We start from the raw sequence: 10,596 nt of genomic DNA, 5'->3' as shown, positions 1-10,596 counted from the left end.
AGCAGTTCCCAGTGGCTGCAGCATCCCTCCCCGGGGTGTGTAAATGTCCTTGGGCTGGGCACCAATCCTTATCCCAGCATTTTCACTCCCCCTTCTCGGTGGAGTGAGGCCCAGCTCCCACAAACCCCATTTATCCCCATCCCTCCCTGGCATTTTCAGACTTGCAGATGCAATTCCCAGTCCTCCCAGTTGATGTTTTCTCTCTGAGGTTGTGCTCACACCAATCCAAACCCTCACAAGTCAGTTTGCAAATATCCCTGCCAGCCCTTAATGACCTGCTAAAAATACCAGGAATGATTCATCTCCTGATCTATGGAAATGGGAATTATTTGCTCTTGGCAGCTCCTGGCCCTGGGCTGGGCTGGAGAACACAAGAACGAGCAGATCAGGGAATACTGAAGGGGTTTTTCTTCTGTTTCAGGGGAGTGAAAACATTTTCTACAAACCCAGGTGGGCTTTCCGTGGCCGTGGGTGGTCCCTGGGGAGGTCTCAGGACTTCTCAAAGGTGCTGGTCCCAAATTTGGACGGGGATGTCCAATTTTATTAATGTATTTTTAGGCAGAACTATTTAAACAGCAATAACTTCTAACAGGGATATTCCAAAGAGTGTTTTTGAGAGTCCTATAAAGGCTCGATATATTCTAATCTTTTAATAGGGGCTGCTTAAATGCCCTAATAAGAAAATAAGGGCTGTTGTAATCACTTCTTTTTAATTGAAATAATCCCATTGGATTTATTAAAGTGGTTTGAGGTTTAATTCCAAACCTCCCTGGCCCTGCAGGATGTTTGTTGGGAAGGCTTCCCAAACCCTGCCACACAATGAGATAAAAAATTCCTCAAATCCTGCAAGTTCCCAGCTCTCCTGGGCCACATCAGGGTCCCCAAATCCACAGGCTCCCAACTGGAGCTGTAAAACTTCCGAGGGGCTGGAATTTTATTCGGGAATAATTTGGCAGCTGCTGGCTGGAAATAAATTGACTTTCAGAAATCTGCAGCAGTTCGTGAGTTTCCCCTTAATGAAAATCCAATTATTATCCTCAAATAACCAATTTACTCCTGGAATTTCATCACCTCTGCAGGGGATCCCTGACAGAGGATTTGGGTTTGGGGACTCCCAGGATTGGAGCAACGCGGATCAAAAACCCCACGGAGCAAGGAATTACAGAGATCTCCTTTTTTTATCAATGGTAATTGATAAAAATCAGAGCGTGGCTGGGAACGGGAGGGTTTGGTGCTGAATTTCCAGAGGGATCTGGGGGGGTCTCTCCTGCAGTTCCTACAGCCAGGAGCTGTTGCAGTGAATGAAGGAGGCAGGGACAGGAGCCAGCTGCAAACATCCCGTGCGGGGCTGTTTATTGAAATGTGCTTTTATCGCCCTGCTGAGGAAGGAGAGAGTGGCTGTGTTTAAACAGGGAACAAAAATATTTACGGCACTGCGGAACTTCCCTGGCTCCCAGCGCTCGGCGGGAGGGGCCCGGAACATTTTGGCACCGTCCCTGATCCAGAGTGGGAGCCGGGGGTGTCTGAGGGCCACACTGCCACTGTCACTGTCATTGTCACTGCCATTGTCACTGTCACGCTGCCACTGTCGTTGTCATTGTCACTGTCATTGTCACTGTCACTGTCACTGCCATTGTCATTGTCACTGTCACTGCCATTGTCACTGTCACACTGCCATTGTCACTGTCACACTGCCACTGTCACACTGCCATTGTCATTGTCACTGTCACACTGCCATTGTCACTGTCATTGTCACACTGTCACTGTCACACTGCCACTGTCATTGTCACTGCCATTGTCACTGTCACACTGCCACTGTCACTGTCACACTGCCACTGTCATTGTCACTGTCCCTGCCATTGTCACACTGCCATTGTCATTGTCACTCTGCCATTGCCACTGCCACACACAGCCACTGCCACAGCCACTGTCATTGTCACTGTCCCTGCCATTGTCACTGTCATTGTCACACTGCCATTGTCACACAGCCACTGCCACTGTCACACTGCCATTGTCATTGTGTCACTGCCATTGTCATTGTCACACTGCCATTGTCACTGTCACACTGTCACACTGCCATTGTCACTGCCACTGCCACACAGCCACTGCCACTGCCATTGTCATTGTCACACAGCCACTGCCACTGTCACAGCCACTGTCATTGTCACTGTCACACTGCCACTGTCATTGTCACACTGCCACTGTCACTGCCACTGTCACACTGTCATTGTCATTGCCATTGTCACTGCCATTGTCACTGTCACACTGCCATTGTCACACTGCCACACTGCCACTGTCACAGCCACTGCCACTGTCACACTGCCATTGTCACTGTCACCTCAGCCCTTCATCTCTCGGGATCACTGGACACAGGCACGGGGGAAAGGCACAAATCCAACATGGGACTGTGGGTCTCGTTCCCAGCAGGATGGAGGGGCTGCCATTGGGATTTGGGGTCTCGTTCCCAGCAGGATGGAGGGGCTGCCATTGGGATTTGGGGTCTGGTTCCCAGCAGGATGGAGGGGCTGCCATTGGGATTTGGGGTCTCGTTCCCAGCAGGATGGAGGGGCTGCCATTGGGATTTGGAGTCTCGTTCCCAGCAGGATGGAGGGGCTGCCATTGGGATTTGGGGTCTCATTCCCAGCAGGATGGAGGGGCTGCCATTGGGATTTGGGGTCTCGTTCCCAGCAGGATGGAGGGGCTGTCCTCAGCTGCTGAGAAAAGAGGAGAGGGGTGAGTGTGGATGCATGGAAGGATCTGGTGGATGTAATTAATTGACTTCATTTAATTAACCCAGGCTGCCAAGGGAAGGGAAGGTTTGGGAAGGTTTGGGAAGGGAAGGGAAGAGCAGAAATTCCCACTGGAAGGGCAGGTTTGGGGTGTGGCAGCCTGGGCTCCGTCCTGCCGGGAGTTCCTGAGGATTCCAGAGGATCCGCAGCAGCAGGACCGGGGTGGCCAAGGCGCCGTGCCCAGGTCACGGATCCGGCTCCAATCCCATTCCCGGGGTGCCCTGGGCCGGGGTAGTGTGGCCGAGCGGTCTAAGGCGCTGGATTAAGGCTCCAGTCCCTGCGGGGGCGTGGGTTCGAATCCCACCGCTGCCAGCTTTGTTTTAGCACCTCAGGGACCTGATCCTGGGGATCTCAGGATGGGGCACGGCAGGGATCCATTAGAGATAGGATTTGGGCAGGAATTGTCCCCTGGCAGTGCCCGAGGCCAGCCTGGACATTCCTGGAACACCCTGGGACAGTGGGAGGTGTCCCTGCCATGGCAGGGCTGGCACTGGGTGGGATTTGAGGTCACTGCCAATCCAAACCTGACCATTTTATGAAAAGCCACAAACAAAATCCTGATTATTGTCCCCAGGCTCTGTCCCACTGGTGGCTGTTCTGGGGGGCTGAGGCAGAAATTAATTAATGAATTATCTAAAAATGGCTTTGCAGAGATGAGCTGGGGCAGCGCAGGGAGATGCTGATGGAGCTGTTTGCTAAACCAGAGCTGTTCTGGGCCCCAGCCAGGATGTGGTGGGAGGGGGCAGAGGTGGAAAAAAGCAGCCTGGCCTAAAACCAGGAGGTCACGGCAAGGAAAGATTCATTTTGTGGTTTAGGAGGAGGAGGAGGAGGAGGATGAACACGTCTTACACTGAGCCCTGGGCAGTTTTCCTTGCATCATCTCTGCACATTAAAGGAGATAATTTGTAAATTATGGTAAGGTTTAGATAGGAAGGAACCTTAAAGATCATCTTGTTCTTTCAGGTCCTTCTCAACCCGCACCATCCGATGGTTTTACGGCGTTCTGTGGGTCCCGGTTATTCGCTGCCGCATCCAAAACAAAAAGGGAGTTTTGTTCTGAATAACAGCGATCCCGTTTCGCTTGCTGCTATTGCTACAACCAAAATCTGGGCTGATTCTGCTCCAAACCTTGTCCCTGACCTCGGCAGCTGCTCCTCCTCACGTCCCAGGAGTGATTCCTTCTGCTGAGCTGGGCTCAGGGGGATGAATCCCAGCGAGCAGCCCGTGGAATTAATCCAGGCTGGGGAGGGAAGGAGATGACAACAACCAGGGCTGAAACTCCTTTTACAGCTCCAGCCGAGCCCTCGTGCTCCGGGACTGCAGCCCGCAGGAATCCTGGATTTTAGGAATCCTGGATTTAGGAATCCTGGATTTTAGGAATCCTGGATTTAAGGAATCCTGGATTTCCTGGATTGAATTCTTGCTGAGCACAGAGCTTCGATACCCTTCAATAAACGGAATTTCTGACTTTTGGCGTGTTAATGAGCACTTTGTTAATGAACCATCCCCCGTTAATGAACCATCCCTCCGTTAATGAACTATTCCCCTGTTAATGAGCCATCCCCCGTTAATGAACTATTCCCCTGTTAATGAGCCATCCCCCTGTTAATGAGCACTTTGTTAATGAGCCATCCTCCCCGCACCAGTGTCCCGTCCCGCCGGGGGATGGAGTTCTGGCATGTCCCGAGGAGGATGCACTTTTATCCTCCTCATTCCCTCCTTAGCTCACCTGAAGTTACTTCCCAAGAATTTTTCCAGCCCTCCCTGCCCCATCCCATTCCTCATTCCCATCCCATCCTGAACTGGGAGGAAAAGCTCTTCCTTCCTTCCAGACTCGCTGGAAAACAAGACGCTCATTTTCAGCACAACTCGCAGAAAAAGATATTAAATGTCGACACTAATGAGATCAGCCTGGCTCAGGGCAATATTAATATTAATTGGATTAGGTCGAGTTTAAGAGGAAACAATGTTTAACTTAATGCCTGTAATAAATGAGGAGGAAGGGAGGGAAGTTTTCCTCCTCTATTAAAAAAAGCCAGAGCAGGACATAAATAACATTTGAGAGATGCCATCGCAGGGGAGGGACTGCAGGGACGTGCAGGGGGACATTTGAGAGGTCCCTTCCACCCAAACCATCCCTGGCTCTGTGTCACCTGTGGCCAGGGGGGAAGTGTCACCTTGTCCCAGCCACGGCCACAGTGCCACAGCCTCACTGAGAGCCCAGCAGGAATTGTGTTTGTTTGGTTACTGATGGATTTTATCAACTCTTAGACATTACTGAAGGGGAAAACTTTTTAATTTCAGGCCAGGTTGAGTCTGTGATCTGAAGAGAGAGATTTAATCCCCTAAATAAATGTGTAGGGCCATAACTAACAAGGCCATAATTATGTCCTGTTTAATGCCAGTATTATTTGATATTAGTGCAAACAGGATGTTCCTGCTCCCCTGGGCAGATTTGTGACTGCAGAATGATTTAACTCTGCTTTTCTGCATCTTTTCTCTGTCAAAACCCTCCAGGGAAATTCATACAAATGGAATTGGAGCACCTTGGGCTGTGGAAGGTGGCCCTGCCCAAACCTGCCCCATGAGGGTCCCCAAGCCAGCCCCACTGTGTCCCTAAACCTGCCCCACTGTGTCCTCAAACCTGTCCCACTCTGTCCCCAGTCTGTCCCACTGTGTCCCCAAATCTGTTCATGTGGGTACCCCAAACCTGCCCCATTGTGTCCCTAAACCTGCCCCACTGTGTCCCCAAACCAGCCCCACTGTGTCCCCAAACCTGTTCATGTGGGTGCCCAAACCTGCCCCATTTTGTCCCCAAACCTGCTCCACTGTGTCCCCAAACCCCCACCAGAGGTTTTAGGGTCCTGCTGTTGCTTTGCAGCTGGAGCCCCTCAGTGTGGGATCGGGTGGGATCAGGGATCAGCTCTCCTGCCACCACCCCTGGACACCCCAGAGTGTCCCCACGGTGCCCTGGGCTGGGACAGGGAATTTCCACACGCAGGAATTCCTGAGCTGGAAACCCCAAACGTGATGGGATTAAGGATGCCACGATCTCCTTTTCCCCAGGCCTTGTTTGGACACAGAGGAGTCTCGGGATGACATTCCCGATATCCAAAATCCCAGGACAAGCCCCGGGAGCAGCCTGCTCATCCTGGAAATTCCTCTGCTCCTGTTTGTGAGGGATCCTAAAGCCCAGGAGAAGGATGAGAGAGATGGAAGGAGGGGAGAGACATTCCTGCCGTGCCCCAAATAATTCCCGTGCTCCTCACAGGGTGGGGGCTCCTCGTGCCACATTCCTGCAGCCATTCCTGTTTTCCATGGATGTTTTTTAGGGGATATTTATGGGCTGCTCACGTCTTCCAGCTGGGATGATGCTGTTCATTCGGGACGGTGTGTGCCCCAAACCTGGGGCGGGGAATACTCAGGAATTCCCGGGGCTGATGAAGCAATTAATTAATTAATTAATTAATTAAATCCCCCCTTGGGTAGGCCTGGTTCAGCGGGAGGGATGAAAGGATGAGGTTTTGAGGTGGGATCCTGCACTGATGGGTGCTGTGGCTGTTTTATCTCAGGATTATGGAATGTCCTGATGGAAGGGACCCACAGGGATCACTGACCCAGCTCCTGCCCTGCACAGACACCCCAAAATCCCCCCCTGTGCCTGGCAGTGTTTCAGGCTCTGTTTTCCCCTGTTTTTCATCCCCCACTGCACCTCCCCTCCACAGGAAAGAATTTCCTCTCCCCTGAATTCCTGCTGTTCCACTGCTCCAAGGAGCTGTTATTCATCAAATTCCCTGCTTGAAGAGCTGCTTCACGTCTCTAATTTATATCATTTCCATTCCCCTGAAAAACACTCCTTAAATCCCATCCCATTCCCAGCCCTGCCATGGCAGGGACACCTCCCACTGTCCCAGGGTGTCCCCATGTCCAGCCTGGCCTTGGGCACTGCCAGGGATCCAGGGACAGCCACAGAAAATCTGGGAATTCCAGCCCAGCCAGGAATTCCTGCCCAAATCCCACCCAGCCCTGCCCATTCCCTGTGTGCTGTCCCTCCCTGCCTTGTCCCCAGTCCCTCCCCAGCTCTCCTGGAGCCCCTTCAGGCCCTGCCAGGGGCTCTGAGCTCTGCCTGGATCCTTCTCCTGTCCAGGTGAGCACCCCCAGCTCTCCCAGCCTGGCTCCAGAGCCTCCTCTGAGCTGATTTTGGTTTTGTTTTTTGATTAAAATTTGTCCATAAAGCACTCACAGTAATGTACTTGCCACTCCAGGGTGTTTATTTTATCAATATCGAGCAAAGATTGGCTCCTCCTCAGCTGAATTTGTTTAACAAAGGGAATGAGCCTGGGTGGGTGCGGCTCAGGAGCCTCATTAAGGGGATCCTCATTACAGGTGATTCTCATTAAGGGTGGTTCTCATCACAGGTGATTTTCATTGAGGGTGAACCTCATTAAAGGATCCTCATCACAGGTGATCCTCATCAGGTGATCCTCATTAAAGGCAATTTAAGGGAATCCTCATCAGGTGATTCTCATTAAGGATGATTCTTATTAAAGGCAATTAAGGGATCCTCATCACAGATGATCCTCATTAAGGGCAATCCTCATCAGATGATTCCTATTTCTGTTAATGAGCAGCAGATCCAGTCTCTGTTAATGAGCAGCAGATCCTGATCTCTGTTAATGAGCAGTAGATCCAGTTTCTGTTAATGAGCAGCAGATCCAGTTTCTGTTAATGAGGAGCAGATCCAGTTTCTGTTAATGAGGAGCAGATCCTGATCTCTGTTAATGAGCAGCAGATCCAGTTGCTGTTAATGAGCAGCAGATCCTGATCTCTGTTAATGAGGAGCAGATCCAGTCTCTGTTAATGAGCAGCAGATCCTGATCTCTGTTAATGAGGAGCAGATCCAGTTTCTGTTAATGAGCAGCAGATCCTGATCTCTGTTAATGAGCAGCAGATCCAGTCTCTGTTAATGAGCAGCACACAGTGAGGGTTGGGCTGGGCTGGGGGCTCTGGGCTGATGCCCCGGGGGTCTCGGGGGCCAGGCCAGCCCTGGGAGTGCCCGGTGCCCCCTGGTGCCCTCTGGTCCCTGTCCCTGCGTGTCCCTGCAGTGCCAGGAGCTCCCGGATCCCTCTCCCAGCCCTCCCTGCCAGGCCCAAACCCAAACCCTGTCATTTGTCTTCTCCTCTGGATTTCAATTTCTCTTTAGAGCAAACCCCTCCGGACTGGCTCGTTAAGGCTGCAATTTAATTAGCTGCACTCTCAGCCTCTGGCTGTGGGCTGGGATGTTTTTCCAGGCTTTGGAGCTGCCCTGGAGCTGGGGCTGGGCTGGCTGCAGCTGTCACAGCTCCCGAGCAGGACAAACGCTGATGCTGAGAGCTCCTCCTCAGATTTTCAAGGAAATGCAAGCAGGCACGGTGAATGAGAGCACCAGGGTGGTTTCGGGGCTGTTTTTCAGTAAATCCCTGGGGTTTGGGGTCCCTCTGTGCTCCCGACATCCCTGAGCCCATTGTTTTTCCACCTGAGCCCCAGATGTGCCACCTGAACTCCAGATGTGGCACCTGAGCCCCAAATCTGCCAGGGAGAGCCCCAGATGTGCCACCTGAGCCCCAAATCTGCCAGGGAGAGCCCCCAGCTCCGGGGTCTGGCACCCCCAAGCCCCCCCAAGGCCAGGAGTGTCCCCTGCTCTGTGACACCGAGCTCAGGCTGCTGGGGCTCCTGCACTCCTGGCACTGTCACATTTTGTGTATCTTGGCAGGATATCCAGGAGAGCAAAACCTGGCTCCCTAGCAGGGAAAAAAAAACAAACAACAAAAAACAAACTTGGGTTTTCTTTTTATTTATTTATTTTAAACAACTTCCTCTGCTGCTTTCCATCCCCAGTGCTGTACACAGGTCGTGCTGAACCAAACACTCTGTTGTTGATTTCCAGGGATAAAAACAATTCGACTCCTGTTGAATCTCCCCAGAACTCAGCTCTAGAAGATTTTTTTAAACCACTCCCATGCCTGCAGACTGCTCTGTCGCCTCCTCCATCCTGCATCTTGCACAATTAGAAGCAGCAACATTTCAGGCTGGCCAGGAGGAATAAACTGCAGGGGACAGCTCGGGTTTAGATCGGGTTTTTGCCCGAGGTTTGGGGTGGGAAGGGGCAGGGGATGTTCTTGGGGGCGTTGTTGATGGACATCGACATCAGTGTTGAGAGCAAAGTTGGATTTTGTTGGATTTGTCTTTCCAAACTGGGATCTGCTGGGAGATAAAATCAGCACTGAGACATAAAAGAAACAATGGGATGGATTCCACTGATTGATGAATGGAAAAAGAGATTTGCCTTTACAAACAAACTGTAGGTTTGCTGATAAATGAAATTGGATATTGAAAGATGAAAGAAGCAATGGGGAACAAATGATGGATTCTGTAAGAATTAAAAATGCAAAGGGAGGGTTTTACATTGTACAGGGCAGGGCTGGGAATGGGATGGGATTTAAGGCTCCCTCCCAACCCAAAGCAGTCTGAGATTCCATAATTCTGTAATCCTAAAACAATTTGGGAAAAGGGCTGCACCTGTTGCCAGGCATTTATTGATTTATTGCTTTATTTAGCTCTGTATTTATTTATTTATTGTATTTCCACTCAGTCTCTCTCTGAGCAGGAGCCCAGGAAAAAGCAGAGCTGGGAGCTGGGAGGGTGCCCTGGCCGGGCCGGGCCGGGCCGGGCTGGGCTGGGCTGGGTTGGGCCGGGCTGGGCTGGACTGGGCCGAGCTGAGCTGAGCCGGGCTGGGCCGGGCCTGGCTGGGCCGGGCTGGGCTGGGCCGGGCCGGGCTGGGCTGGGCTGAGCTGGGCCGGGCTGGGCCGGGCTCTGAGCTCAGCCTGGGGTGAGCTCAAAGTGTGTGCTGTGTGCTAAGGGGCTGCTGCAGATCCAGCTCCCAAATTCACTTTTCACATGTTTTTAATATTTTTCACTTTTTCCACTTTTTCCACTTTTTTAACTTTTTTCACTTTTTTCACTTTTTCACTTTTCCCTGTGCTCCTGGTGCTCTGCAGATGCTCCCAAGCTGTCCCTGGATCCCTGGAGTGTCCCAGGGGTTTGGAGCAGCCTGGCACTGTGGGATCCCTGCCCATGGGATGAGATGATCTTTGAGCCCATCCCAACCCACACCAGTCTGGGATTCCCTGTCCCTGGGATTCCCTGTTCCTGGGATTCCTTGTCCTTGGGATTCCTTATCCCTTGGATTCCCTGTTCCTGGGATTCCCTGATTTTGGGATTCCCTGTTCCTGGGTAATTCCCTCTTCCTGAAAATTGCCCAAAATTTTTGTCACCTTTGCTGCCTCAGCTCCACTTCCAGCCCCGTTCCCTTCCCCACACTCGCAGATTCCCTCCCCCTGCTGCACTGGAAGCTTGAAGGCAGCTCCTGGCTCTGGATCCTGCTGGACACTGGACCATGGGCTGGCCCCACACCCGCCCAGGGACTGAGGGAAATGGGAATAAAGGAGCTTAAAAAGGTAAATCCTGATTAGAAAGCAAAGAACGTCCTGTGGAGAGAAGGTGGGGGAGAAACTGGATGGGATCATCCCGATGGAGAACCCTGAGCTGGCTCTGCCATAACGGGGATTTATGGACCAGGGGAGGGCTCTGGTTTGCCCCTGGGCCGGTGATGTTTGGTGCCATGGCAACTGCTGGTGCCAAAGGAGCGATAAATAAACAAATGGGAATAAATAAATGGCAATAAAGGCAGGATGTGGGGGAGCAGTGCCCGCTCCTGCTGTCCCCAGGGTAAAGAAAGGGCTGCTGTGCAGAGAGAAATCAGCTGGAT

At 51.8% G+C, this 10,596-nt stretch overlaps 1 non-coding gene across 1 annotated transcript; it reads left to right on the top strand.

The window, feature by feature from the left end:
* The first annotated feature begins 3,019 nt into the window (after positions 1 to 3,019).
* On the top strand, positions 3,020 to 3,101 carry TRNAL-AAG (transfer RNA leucine (anticodon AAG)). The gene has a single exon. It is a non-coding gene; the product is annotated as a tRNA-Leu (tRNA).
* Positions 3,102 to 10,596: the final 7,495 nt, after the last annotated feature.

This window comes from Sturnus vulgaris, chromosome 9, assembly GCF_052056855.1.
Source record: "Sturnus vulgaris isolate bStuVul1 chromosome 9, bStuVul1.hap1, whole genome shotgun sequence".
Lineage (NCBI taxonomy): Eukaryota > Metazoa > Chordata > Aves > Passeriformes > Sturnidae > Sturnus > Sturnus vulgaris.
The sequence above is the reverse complement of the archived record's forward strand: the minus strand, read 5'-3'. Positions and strand labels throughout refer to the sequence as shown.